The 14763-nt window shown below is 37.4% G+C and overlaps 2 protein-coding genes across 2 annotated transcripts in view; one reads left to right on the forward strand and one right to left on the reverse strand.

The window, feature by feature from the left end:
• LOC140144149 (uncharacterized) overlaps positions 1 to 14763 on the forward strand; it is a 371331-nt gene that overhangs the window by 152341 nt on the left and 204227 nt on the right. The window lies entirely within an intron of this gene.
• LOC140144151 (uncharacterized) overlaps positions 11507 to 14763 on the reverse strand; it is a 50543-nt gene continuing 47286 nt past the window's right edge. The window contains exon 6 of the mRNA XM_072165982.1: positions 11507 to 11612. The gene's annotated coding sequence lies outside the window, so the exon portion shown is untranslated. The remainder of the gene's footprint in view (positions 11613 to 14763) is intronic.

Consider the following 14763-nt stretch of genomic DNA (forward strand, 5'->3'; position numbering starts at 1 on the left):
TTCTTGCGAGCCTACGTTGCTCCAGCTTCTCAGCTCGGATTTACTCATCATACCAAGGAGGCCTAGGGCCGAACAAGGCGCGATCTTGTGGCTGAAGGGGCATACTTATCAAGTACATTCAAAGAAACATTATTAAAATGCTCCAACATATCATTAACATTATGGTTTACATCACCAAACTGTAAGTTCATATCAGAATTAAGTTGCACATTAAGATCATGGTTAAGGGCTAGAGAGTCAGTGTTCATGAAATCACGCATTGTACACTTGACTCTGAGGGGAGGAGGCTTTCTCTGTTGCAGGGTAGATCTAATTATTCTGTGGTCAGAGCCATGATAAAAACCTACATCACATAATCTGACTAAATCTTCATCATCACACGTGATGATCAAATCAATAATATGGTCTGATCTATGCGTGGGTTTATCAACATGTTGTTTAAGGCCGAACGAGTCCAAAAGAGTTAGAAAAGAAGACACATCAGACCTTTCAGGCTCATCCACATGAAAGTTGAAATCGCCCAACAGAACTAGTTTTCCCGACAACAGAGTAAGCTCCTGTAGGAAGTCATTAAACTCTTCCATGAACCAAGTTAGACTAAAACCGTTTTGTTTAGTTGGATGGGGTCGATACACAATGATATAATGCACACCGCTATGTGGGTCCAAAATACTAGCATGTTCAAAAGTAATCGTAGTCAAGTTCAATGGGTGCAATCGAAAACCGAGTTGTGACTTGTAAAGAATCCCTATGCCGCCATGGTAGCCACGATCGGTAGTAGGACTAGGCCGCGGCATATTAATATAGGTGTACCCATTTGGCTTCAGTTCACCGATAGCAACAGGGTCACTGGGGGCCAGCCATGATTCTACCAAGAACATTGCATCAATGTCATTATCACAGACGTAGTCGTTGCACGTTATTGTCTTGCCTCTAATCGATCTAGGGTTCTACAAACAAATGTTCATGAGAGGCTCACGATGGATATAGGGGGTACTAAGAGTACGAGACGTAGGTGGTTTTAGCTTCTCATTTTCATGTGAATGGGTTATGACAGAGGTTACGACCGGAATAGGTCTAAAAGTGTTCATGCGTAGGCGTTGTAGGCGCCCAGCCGCAGATCCTCTCCTTGTAGGACGGGCAAAGTCTAAAAGATCTTAAAGTAGACCAGACATCAGGTGAGACTCTAGTCTGACTAGCACGAAGACTTAAGAGTACATCTCTACTATAAGTTATTTGTTTAGATGGTTGATATTCAGGTAGTGGTTTACATGATTGTGATTTGTTAGCATGTTCATCTAATGGGCTCTTGTTTGGCCCTGGATTAGGGTTCACATCTCCAGACAAAAGAAGCTGTAGTTGAAATGTAGAACTTGAGTTAGAGTAATATGAAATTCTAGTTCCAAGAAAATGGCTCTTGGTTATTGACTGTGTTGCTGTATAAGGTGGTGCTACAACAACATACACAGACACACAACCAAACCACAGTCCCAAGATGATTAAGGCTCTCATCATAGAACACTGCACAGGGTGCCTCATTGTCACTACTCAAGTAGCTATGCCCAGTTGAACAGTATGGATTTATTGGTTAAACAGTTACCAGGTTGAACAGTGCATTGTTAAATCCATACATGGCAGTATACAGTGTCATTTATACATACCATGAGTGATGAAAATAAAATTCAAACTTCACGCAATATTTCTTCTAGCGATTACAAAGTTACTATAAAAATGATCCAGTTGAAATCCTTGGTCCAAACACAGTACAACAATACCAAATTTGGAAAGTGATGGTAGAAAATAATGGTCAAAAACATACAAAATGTACAGAGCTGATGTGAGCAGCACCCTGCGCCTCCAACAATCAACAAATTGCTTCCTCCCCCCCCCGTCTCGATCACTTTTACGCGATTTTGGCCCAATAATATGGTCCTGCACCATTATGGTCCTGCACCATATGGTACAGGAGCATGTTTGACTTTTAAATATTTTCAACAAAAGAACATGCTCCAGGAGCATGTTTGACTACTTACAAACATTTTCAATTTAAGTACATGCTCCAGGAGCATGTTTGAATTAGAAACATGCTCCAGGAGCATGTTTGTCAAACATGCTCCCGGAGCATTCTAAGTCAAGCATGCTCCTGGAGCATGCACTTAAATTGAAAATATTTATAAATAGTCAAATATGCTCCTGGAGCATGTTTGACAATATTATAAGTCAAACATGCTCCTGTACCATATTATCGGGCCAAAATCGCACAAAAGCTAACAATCTGCCCCCCCCCCCATTCCTTTATATATACATTTTGAGGAACCCAATCTTGAATTGTCTAACCATGTAGTGTGAGTGCAGCGAGCAGGAAATTTTACACACATGAACGTTTTCCTAACAATGTTTCTACAAAATCCTTTTTTTAACCCATGTCTCCACATAAAATGGAAAAATACTGACCATCATTTGAACCTGGGACCTTCAGATCACCAGATCAGATGGGGAAGAGCAGTGATGTTATTATCTATACTCTGATCAACTCGTAATAGGCAGGCACCTCTTTGGGGTATAATATTAAAACGGTGCCCAAACCATCTGTGCCAAAAATTACTTGCCCCACCCTGTCCGACATACCAAAAAAGCCTGCCACCTCTTTTTGGTCTGCAAACAAATCCTTGCCCCCCCCCCCCATAATCCAGTGGTACACATAAACTATTGCACCACCCACCACCCCGCACCACCCCTTAAGTGTCATTATAACTGTCAGAATTGGGGAGGAACTTGTTAAAACATATGCCCCATCAGGGTTTTCTTTAAGCATTTTGCTGAAGGGGTATTTTCAAATTATTTTGACCCTTTCAATTGTGAAGTTTTCCTATGAAGGAGTCAAAAACATTGCCCAAGGGGTATTTTTATAATATTATTTTTCACATTTTTAACAATATGTGTGTTTATGGAGCCAAAGGCGTAGATCCGGAGGGGGGGGGGGGCTATCCCCCAATATTTTGCCAGGGGGATGGTCCATACAATCATCCCCCAATGTTGATGCCTGTATGTGGGTTTCTGTCCAAATTAACATCATATTAGGCCATTTTAGCCCCCAAAATGCAAATTTTCCTTTCTCCAAAAGGTGCTGGATTCACTATACTTCAAGACATTTTTCACCTCACCCCCGAGTCGAGCAGTGGCAGATCTAAAGAAGTCAGAAAGGGGTGGGGGCAATTTTAGAAGAAAATAATAATATTTAAAAATGCCCCCTGAGAAGTAAGAAACTCTTGCAAAATGAAGACCTAATTGAAGCATTTTGGTTGATCATTTTGGCAATATCAATGTGTAAAATTTTAGTTTAAAAAAGCCGAACATTTGTGAAATGAACAGTCCATGGAGTCTTTCGTGGACGGCAAGTTTTCCCTATTATGGTAGGCCTGTAAGTTGTGTTAAACGTAAAGTGGCAAATGTCGAAAGCAGAAGTGAAAGTGGCCATTTGTTTATCAACTACGCAGGGTGATGTTTCCCCCTTAGAACTTTGAAAATTTTGCAAAATGAAGACCTAATTGAAGCGATTTGGTGAACCATTTTGGCACTATTACTGTGTAAAATTAAAAATTGAAAAGCCGAAAATTGTGAAATGACGGCCCATTTAGCCTTTCGTTGTCACGTTTTCCCCATTAGACCTATAAATTGTGTTAAACATAGGGCCTAAATTGGCAAATTTCGAAAGCAGAAGCGAAAATGGTCACTTGTTTATCCACTACGAATGGGGGGGGTGTCTGAAGGGGATGTTTTCCCCTGAGAGGGAAAATTTTGCAAAATTATTATTCCAATTGATTATTTCGTGCATCATTTCAACAGAAAAAAGGACCCGAACCCAATTTGAAAGGTTTCAAACTGACACTATACAATTTAGAGACTCGCAATCACTGAAACATACATGGATCGATGCTGACAAAATGAGATGGGCCCTACATACATGACATATCGGGAGTATGTCCTAAATGCCAAAAGCCGAGAATAAATGCACAATAGCTCACAATATCGGGTGTTTCTCTATTCAAATCTTGCAATATCTGAACGCGTACGTTTTCAAAATTGTGTACGCATTGGACTTTGGGACTATGGATTTGAAGGAGTCAGAAAAGTGCCTGAACGCGTAAATACGCGTGTTTTGTGCGTTAAAAGCTAAAGAAAACCCTGTGCCCCATTTACTTTCTCATCAAAGTATGGTCAGACTTAATTGATAGGGGGAAATCACTACTACCATACTGTTGTCTGTTTCTCATATATTTTGGCAGATTTCTCATCTGAACCCAATACATTGAACTATATAATGTAAGTGTGAATAAAATGCTATGGGTTAATCAAATTATAGATCTACACTTCAAATCTGTTACATTCAATAGGCAATTATTTAACAAAACATTCGATATGACAATTATTTTACAATGACATAATATATGGCAATTATGTGACATTCATCTCTTATGTTAACTTACGCTGGATTTGGCCCGTGAAAATAGCGGTCCCCTATTTTGACCAATATACGTCTTTGTGAAGCATGCATGAATGAATGAAATCAAGATGATTTAGTTAATAGTTATGATGAAGTAACTTTAAAGTTGCTCTTGCAATTATAGCTAATAAGATTCAGAAAAATCAAGAAGCAAAGAAGTAACAAATATGGGCTTTTATATCGACAGGGTTAGGGTTAGGGTTTTGCAGGTGACATTTTGGGTAAAAATTAGTCATGGTTTTTATATAGGTAAAAGGAACACATTTGAAGCTATTTTACAAATGTTAGAACCAATTAAAGCAATTATATTTTAATTGAATAATTAATGTGGCATATCTGTTCCCATAAATGAGCCTGAAGATGCAAGTTGGTGGTTTTGAGACCTTACCATTGTTGAGTTGCTGTTCTTTGTTTTAAGACACTTGTATAGTTAGTGGTATGTCCTTTGTGAATGGGCCATAATATGCTGTACTCTATTCAATTCTGTTTCCACTACCAATACCGGTGTCTTCAAGCAAAGAACATTAACTTAACGGTTAGAACATTTCAAAACTTGCAATTTTATGCTCATTTTGTGGGAGCAAGTCACATATAAGTAAACAAATCAAAACACACAAATGCTTCTGTAAAAGGACAAAAAAGCAGGTACAACATTCTTGCACTAACACAATGATATGGATGAAATGAATTTGAAAGGGGAAACTTGCAAATTGAGATGAGACAGAGGGGGACAGGCAGACAGAGAGAGGGAGAGAGCTAGACAGGATAAAGGGAGGGAGAAAGGAAAAGAAAGAGTGGGGAAATGGAGAGGAGGAGAGAAAAATACTATGGAGAGCAAACTTTGGGCCAGTGGATAAATTTAATTTGAAATTACAGAGCATCTATCTATCTATAGCTAGTAGGCCGTTGGGGCGACGTAGTAATGGCTTTAGAGATGCATAATTTCCAAAGTTCTCTGTCCTCAGCTGATCGTATGAGCTGGTCAAAGTTCAGTCCAGTCCAGTCTTTGATGTTATCAATCCATAGCATAATGATCATTTATAATAGTGGTACCACTGTACAGGCTTCAACCACAGATTAGCACTTGTTCAGTGCCTGTATGGGACCATGACAACCCCTCTCTGACATTACAAAATCCACCAGTCCTATACCAGGCACTTAAATGTTTGATGACCTTGCGTCAGCCAGCTGACGCATGGTAGTTGGTTTCCAAAAGTCAGGACTCTTATCACCCATTTGAAGCATAAGAGATGGGAACCATGTCGGCTGTCTGTGATCTTCACTTACAAGCCCAAAGTGATGGACTAAGTGACAGCAACCTAACCACAACTCGGCGCAAGCGCCTCGTTGGCCGCTTCGCAGCCATGCACGCAAAACTATAACTATAGTTTTACCACAGATCAAAGGGTTGCAGGTTGAAACCTTGGCCCTGGATCATTATGTTGTACTCTTTACAATATTTTCTCTCTCCACCCAGAATAAATGGGTACCGGCATAATATTGCTGGGAAGGTACAACATACTTGTTGAGTGGGAGGACTGGTACGGTGATACCCTCATACAGGCCAAAGAAAGAGAGATGGGCACTTTGGACTGTTGACTATAATTGGTCTGGCACAACCTTTACCTTACCTATATTCAACCTAATTAGCACCCCTCCCCTAATATGTGCCCAACAGGAAATTGTTCAAATGACAACTGTAAATTCCATTAATGTCAAAATAAAATTAGGGCCTACAATCCAAATCTTCTTGCTACTAGGATGATGATTTTGACTTGATGATGTATTTTGAATGTTCACATGTGTGCATTTTCAATTTCTATTTGCATTCCTTTAAAAGATCCCCTATAAAGTGAGTCTCTTAAGTACCTGGGTGCTAATTAGGTCAAACATGGTAATTAATTTCACTGGCAACCTGCTCTCAGTAAAAATAAATTTAAAATCAAGAGAGGTTGGACATTCGTAAGCTGGTTGAGAGGGTATAGCTTGAAAAAGAAAAAAGATGATGTTCAACACAATTGTGATGATCTATAAATCATACAATAGATTTTTAAAAAGTAATGTCGCCGACATTATGTCGGCCTGTACCTGCAATATATACATGTAAAGCACACAAAACAAAACAGAACAGCATAATCAAATAAGACAAGTGAGCAAGCAGCCTGACTGACATCATACCTATCCTCTTCACTGCATGAGTGTGTGAATACAACAAGATTCAGAAGAGAGAGATGATGAAAACATAGATGGATGAACAGGAATTAAATGTTAGAATGACATTGTCCTTTATCTCCCTATCCGTTTTCTTTTGTCTTCATCATTTAAAATTTAGAAAATTCCACATGAACTTTAAAATTAATATTTAGCTATTATAATCCTCATTTATGCCTTGCATTCTGTACAATGAAGTAATGTTATAGCTGCTTCATATTAAAGGAGTTTTTAAAAGTTAAAAGATGCACTGCGAGTGTTAAACTTGACAATGATTTTGAGTAACTTGTGTTTGTATCACATCATCTCATTTCAATACAAAGTTAATCTACATTGTATACATTTAATTACTACTGCCTTAAAACAAAAATTAATTAAAAAATAATAAGATAATGAGTCACATAAAAGTCATACAAAATTATATTCTAATATTTTAAGACACTTTGAAAGTCTGCAGCTTACAATGCAGTAATTTCATTATCAATCAACCTAATTTCCTGACATTATACTCAAGAATTAGACTGAATTAACATACAATCATATTTCTGTTCCACATTGGCCAAAGGAGGCATTTTTGAAAATTGAGTTACTATAATTATTATCTTGTAGTAACATTAGGCTATCATATACTGAAAACACCAAAGGTCTAGCATATTTGGTTTTTAAGTTACAATGTTTTGTGATATCTATTTTCTTATGTATTTTATTGTTTTTTACACCATATAATTTGCCACCTTTGGCCCCATGGACCAGATCGTGTCACATATTAAACCAGTCTGTAGCAATAAAATCAGATGCAATTAATGCATGCCATGAATGAAGTTAACTCCCAATGGAAAAACAAAAACAAATATATTAACCAAATCTTTTTTGATAACTTGGTAAATCAACTCACCATGATTACACATGCACATATCAACCTGTCTCCTGTTTCAGGGACCGATCAATTTTACACCAGGGTGATGGAGGTAACACATTTGTTTCCAGGCACAAAGGGGACATGAATGTTGTTGTTGTACTGCTGTTGACCCATGTAAAAAGGAGGGGAACACACATGTTTTACATGAACACCTGAACACAACGTTTTCATCCATCTGCAAAAATGTGAATTCCACCATCCCCCTTCAAGTAAATATTTATCAGTCTCTTACTCATCCTACATTGAAAGAAAGGAGGATTTATCATTTAGTGATTTGTGCAGGATTGATGAAAAGAACCACAGTGGAATCTTGCTATTTGGCATCAACTTCTAACCATGATTCTGATCAAATACATCTGCTTGAGTGTAGTGCTTCAATGGCTTTCAGTAAACAAGTTAGTAAAGTATTACAATTTATAATACAAGAATGATGTAGTATGTAGTGAAAATGAAAGACTAATAGATTGATGAACATGCAGACACATTACATCATAACAAGAAAGAGACAAACATGCCTAGTCTTACCTGCTTTTTAGTTGCTTCATTGTATATCTTGCACAGATTTCCTGAAATAAAAGATGACACATGCAGGGGTCATACAAGATCAAGGCTAGGGTCCAGGGTGATTTTTGTAATCAGTTGAGGGGCCCCCTACTGTATATTATGGTCTGAATATATGGTCTGAATAGGGTGTATCCTTTGTGTAAGAGAAAACCAAACAAATCCCAACTCTAATACTAACCCTAACCCTAATCCTACCCTAACCCTAATTCCTAACCCTAATCCTAACCCTTCTCATTTAATTTTAGCTATATGCTACAAATGTATAATTCACCCAAGAGCTTATCCTGTCAGGTTTTTCACATGTCTGACATATTTTGCAAATGATTTGGTGATAAATATTATTTTGAGATTTGAAGCATATTTTACCATAAATCCCCACACAAAAATAAAAACAAACATATTAAAATTCATCTACAGAAAACAAGCATGTTTTTTGTTTGTTTAACCTCAGTATAGCTCCATAATAATTGGCATCTTAAGCATGAGTATAACAAAGGCTTACGCATGCATTGGGAGAATGACTGTCCCAAAACAAAGCAGACTTCAAATATGGTGCTACTTTCTACAAATGCAATTGTTAACAATAATATGTCGTTTCCATAATGCAATTGACCTATTAGTTTTAGTTATCATTGGCAAAATAAAGGGATTTTAGACACACACGATCGAAAGATTAGCCCCATGTCTTATGCCACTGAGAATTCTCAGCATACAAAGCACAGGGACTCTGCCTGTTGGTGAATAGTCTGTATTTCTTTAGTCTATGAGTCCTGTACATAAGCCCTGATTTGTACTGAAAACATGAAAAAAAAAGTTGGGCGGAAAACATGGCAAATTATGCTCAAAAAGAATTGTGACTCTTTGCAAGAGCATTGAGAAAATGTTTGCTAACTTCAAAGTGATGTATTGATGCATTTATGTTCAGCTTCCAGAGCATAGCATGTGAAAGGAATCTCTATTTTTTGCTGAGGAATTGCTTAGAACATCAATATGGCAATTTGCAAGTGAATTATGTGGCAAAAATCAAATTGCACAGACCAAATCAAATCTGTGGAGAAAGGCAAATTTTGGCAGCATGTCACAGGATTTAATTAGCACCACGAAAAGTGTTGGGCCCTGGTTACGTGTGGGTGTGTGCATATTATGCATGTGTGCATGTGTTTCTTACATACCTTAAGTGTTAAAACTTCTTCCTCTTGTACAGATTGCACTGGTATTTTATCTAATAATGGGTTCTCTTCACAATATAATTCACGTAATGGTAACTTGTGGAGCTGTGAAATAAAACAAAATCAAAATGTCACAAATAAAAAAAGCACATAAACACATCACCAATATTAAAACCAAAACCTGTACATCTATGGGCTATTCCAGCTGAAATACATACACCCCATATGGAAGACATGACCTTAATCTTATTCACATACAGCATAATGAATTTAGAATGGGCTTACCTGAATGGGTAACTCTATTTAAAATCTACACCCCCTGTGTGGGAGATTAAGGTCATGTCTAGTTGCCCTCCTGGCTTGAACTACCAGAACCATGGACTACATACAGACAAACTCCAAACAGTCAAAGTCTCAGCATCACCCGATAATGAGGGCCGATCATTCCATGAAATGCGACAGGCAAAACTGCTACGCAAGTACCGCATATTTTTACAGTCTTTACGGCGAAGACACGCAATCCTCTATCGCTGTGATTGTTAAACACAACACGATTGATCGGACCTCGTGAATATGCGAGAATTCACAGCATACAATGTTGGAAAATAGTCTGTATTAGTTTATGACCAGAACAAAATTGACTAAAAGTTGTAATGATTTTATGCCATACTTGTCCTAATTTTGACCATTTTAGCCTTTAGCCTTAAAATTGCACATTTTCATGTGCACGTTCTGGAAAAGTCATTTTAGTAGCAGGTCAGCGGGACGATTTGGAAATTTTACCCCCTTTGCTCGGTGACCCCAGTGCACCCCTGGTTATGTCGTCTGTAGGGGTGCATAGATTACAACTGGAATGTAGCCCAATGCTTTTGACTGGCTGACATGTCAAAAGAAGTCCAAGTAGTATGTCCTGCACATAGCCCCAAATTGTAGACATGGCAAACTTTTGAATGAAAAAGATGCAAACTCAAATGTTGCACTGAAAAGCTACTCCAGCCAATGCAACATGACATTCTCTACATGATTGGTTATGACAAGACATAGTGACAACCCATGCAGGGTGCTAAAAGGCAACACTGGAATCTGTAGTATAATATGAACATAACTACAATTTGTAGTTACGTTCATTCAAAGGGTCTCTATATATTGGTTTAACCAGTCACTTAGGTCCTGATGGGACCAGGCTAAAGCAAAATGCTCAAGCCTATGAGAATGCGCATAACATAATTGGGGTTCTTTTTATGCTATTCAAGTTGAATTCATACACCCCCTATGGAATATGATATAACCTTAGTTGGATGGTCAGGGCTTTTATTGACAATTGATCTAAGTTACATAATGGGAAAACTAAATGTCAGTAGCCAGTGGACACTGTCAACAAATTTGTGCTAGCCTAGTGAGCAGTGTTGACTCTCATGTTTTGTTCTCCCATCAGTCTTTACTCTTAAATAACCAAATTCCTAAGTCAGATCAACCAAATGCCTAGTCACTGAGAAATGTTCCCAAGTTGTCAGAGAATTTGGTGATTTAACATTACTTTTCAGTTTTCAATCTTAAAAAAGTCCAAATTTCACCTGAAACTATTTGTGGAGGGGGCAGGTCTCCCCCCCCCCTCACAATAAGGCAGAACCAAAGAGTTCCATGTTTCGCTCATGAAAGCAAAACTTTCTGGTTACACACCTGACCTACATTGATATCGGCATGCTGGCCATAGGCTTCAACATTAAAAGAGACATTTTCTCAAAATATCAAGAGCTATCTCAAGAACTGGCTCATACTACAGAGATGTCAACATTTACATTCAGCAATCAGGGAGGTTTCACATAAAAATCAGGGAGGTTTTCAAAATTATATGCAACCTAATGGGTATAAAACCTTCTTGAATCAGGGAGGATATCAAATTTGCTTGTAGGAATGTACAAAAAATTCTGGGAGGGTTGGCATCTGTCTGTACTAGGCTTGTTTGTACTAATTTTAACGCATTTTTCATGCCAATTCCGTACATATGGTCATGAAAATTTTTGAATTAAAAAAATAAATCAAAATTTGTTGTCTGCTGTCGACACTCGCGTGGAGAGAGTTAATAACTTACCTCAGTAGGAGATATTTTTGAGTTCATTAGCAGCTACATCCAACACTTCTAATCTCAGTAATTTGCCTAGACCTTCTGGAAGTTCTCGGATTTTGTTTTTCTCAATGTGAAGTTTGCTCAAATGGACTAAGAATCCTAATTCTAATGGAAGAGCTGGAATAAAAGTAAGAAAATAAAGTTTAGGAAAATGGACTGTACATTATTTTTGCTATGTTTAGCATCAGCTGCAAAAAGACTATTGCACTCTGCACAAGTGCATTTTTTTAAATATCCATTGTACACCACAATCCCAGAGTGCTCAATGCATTGCATTTACCATACCATGTGAGGATACATAATAATAATAACTGCTAATAAATGCTTAGCATCAACTTTTGCGTGAAGTGGCCACCTGCACTCCCCAATTAAAGGTATAATTACCACATTATAGATATTGTTAATATATCTTGTTGCCCTGGTGAATTATGGAACTAAATCAACAAATTTTTATTAAAGTAAAACATGGCTTTTGCACTTTCCCTCAAGGTAGAACTGTACTTAATTTCATGAAATTTGGCAAAATTTTATGGCATTAAGCAACATTTTTATAGTAAGAGATGAAATCAAAACTCGACTGGTGGCTGACCGCCGGTTCTGTCCAGTTTCTATTGTTCTAAACAATGAAGACCGGACGGAACTGGTGGTCAACCGCCGATCGAGTTTTGATTTTGAGGTAAAGGTTGAGGCAGAGCAGGCAGAGTAATGCAAATATAGTCTCATTAATATTCATAAATATGCAAATGCATTCACTTCTTCTCATGTTCATTCATCTTTGTAACCTCTTTATCTTTATATAACTGTGAAGGAATAAACCATATTTGTGACATGATCTGATCCATTCAGGTCATGAAAGTCAGAAATTTTGAAAATTGAATTATTATTTAAGTTGCTCACTACCCGAGCTTACTGATCCTGATTTCCCGAAGTCCCTGGTACACTTGGTTGCTAAATTGTGCTAAATTTTGCTCCTTAATTTACTCAATGTCATTATTGCCGACTTTGGCCTGATTGGATCAGATTGTGTCCCATTTGATGTTTGAAACTGTGACAGATTCCAATTGACCATACAGCTCTGGGAAAAGGGTGCAAACTGGGGAGGGGGGAATTGACGTCTTTCTTGAATCACAGTGCACAATAATGCAAGTGACATGATGCTCTTGGGTTATTCATATGCATCAGACATTAATGGGTTTGTCCAATATCAGAATTATAAATGTCATTAACATCTGATTCATACCAGAAGATAACAAAAGAAAATTTAAAATAAGACATGTTCATGCCCATATTTGGAATCAGCATGTAAAAAGCATTAACATGAGTACAAACAAGCCCAGTATTGGTTAAGTGGTTCTTGAGATAGCTCTTGATATTTTGAGAAAATATCTCAAAATTGGGATTTTTTATGTTGAAGCCTATGGCTCTCACACAAAGCATCAATATGGAAGGAATGCATCACATACTGACATACATGTATCTCAAAAGGCTGCCTTATGTGAATTTTATTAGCATTATTTTATTTCATATTGTTATTTTATATTTCAGCATGCTGTCTTTTACAAATGGACAAGAGATTGTAATATTGTGATAATACTTCAAATTTAATATAAGAAGTCAATTTTACAGTACATCTCATCACAATTAGATCCCGGAATTAGATGACAATAAAAGAATATCACACAAGGCAGCCTTTTGAGATATGACAGTATGTGATGCAGACGACATTGAAACTTAATTCTATCAAATGTCTAAACAACATTACCTTCTAAATCTTCCAGTTTCAGGTTATGACAATTTGACTTCAGTTCCACTATATTTTGAATACAGGGACATTTCAAATTCCTATTTGTAACTTTCATTTCGTAATTTTAACAAGTGCCTCCGAAAATTACTGAAATAGTGCCAAGGTGTGTATTAGGTTGAATACTATATTCAACAACTCTTCCTATACCTTTGTACAGGAGTCTACCGTTGTTAATCCGTGATGAATCCACACTTGTAGAGTACATGTAGCGTATACACAAACGCAAACGCGAACACGCCTTACGCCTTACGCGTGAGCGCTTAAACTCGTCATGCCTAAAACTGTGTGCGCATACACGCTTACAAGTTGAATTCCGTATTTTTTGGAGGTAGCGGCTAAAAATTGAAATTTTATTCTGTAGTTTTATTGCTGATATCAACAGAGAAATTACCGATCTTTAGTAATTAAATAAGGCTGAGTGGCAATAATTAACTGACATCCCTCATGAAATCCTGTGAATTATAATGATCTTTAGCTTCTTTTCGTTGTTGAAAGGATTCAATCATGTTTCACCGTTGTTCATCACCGTTTAACAACTTCGCATCCAGCTGCGTCTGCGTGGTTTACTTCACTCGGGCAGCTAAAGCTGCCCTCGCGTAAAGTAAACCATGCAAACGACGCGGACGCATCGTTGTTAAACGGTGATGAACAACGGTGAAACATGATTGAATCCCTAGATATGCCTCAAAGGACTATTTTGATTGGTTACACCGAGTGCTATATGATGTACTGAGCCAATCAGATATATGGTAAGAACTAAGAATAGTCAGTAGGGATGGCTGAAGGAGATTAAGCTTAAAATTGTTGAGATCAAAAAGCTCTATTGTGATTGCTTACTTATAATATGATTATTATCGTTATGAACATGACAGAGTATTGAATAGTAAATTACTATAAACCATTCATATACGTGAAGTGCTTCAAGCAAATTGCCGACACTATCAAGATTTTATATTGTTTTAATTTGTCAGCAGAGGGCAATGTTACCATTTTTTTTCCGGTGAAAGATTTATACTTGATGTATTCGGCAATGTAATCCCAGAATTAGATGACAATAAAAAAATATCACACAAGGCAGCCTTTTGAGATATGACAGTATGTGATGCAGACGACGAACTTAATTCTATCAAATGTCTAAACAACATTACCTTCTAAATCTTCCAGTTTCAGGTTATGACAATTTGACTTCAGTTCCACTATATTTTGAATACAGGGACATTTCAAATTCCAATTTTTAACTTTCATTTCATAATTTTAATAAGTGCCCCCGAAAATGAGATAGCGCCCAGGTTTAGGTTGAATACTCTAATATGCCTCTAAGGACTATTTTGATTGGTTACAAAGAGTGCTATATCATGTACTGAGCCAATCAGAGATATGGTAAGAATAGTCAGTAGGGATGGCTTAAGGAGATTAAGCTTAAAATTGCCAAGATTGGTTACTTAATATGATTATATCATTATG

The sequence above is a fragment of the Amphiura filiformis genome, unplaced genomic scaffold (genome assembly GCF_039555335.1).
Source record: "Amphiura filiformis unplaced genomic scaffold, Afil_fr2py scaffold_42, whole genome shotgun sequence".
Taxonomy (NCBI): Eukaryota; Metazoa; Echinodermata; class Ophiuroidea; order Amphilepidida; family Amphiuridae; genus Amphiura; species Amphiura filiformis.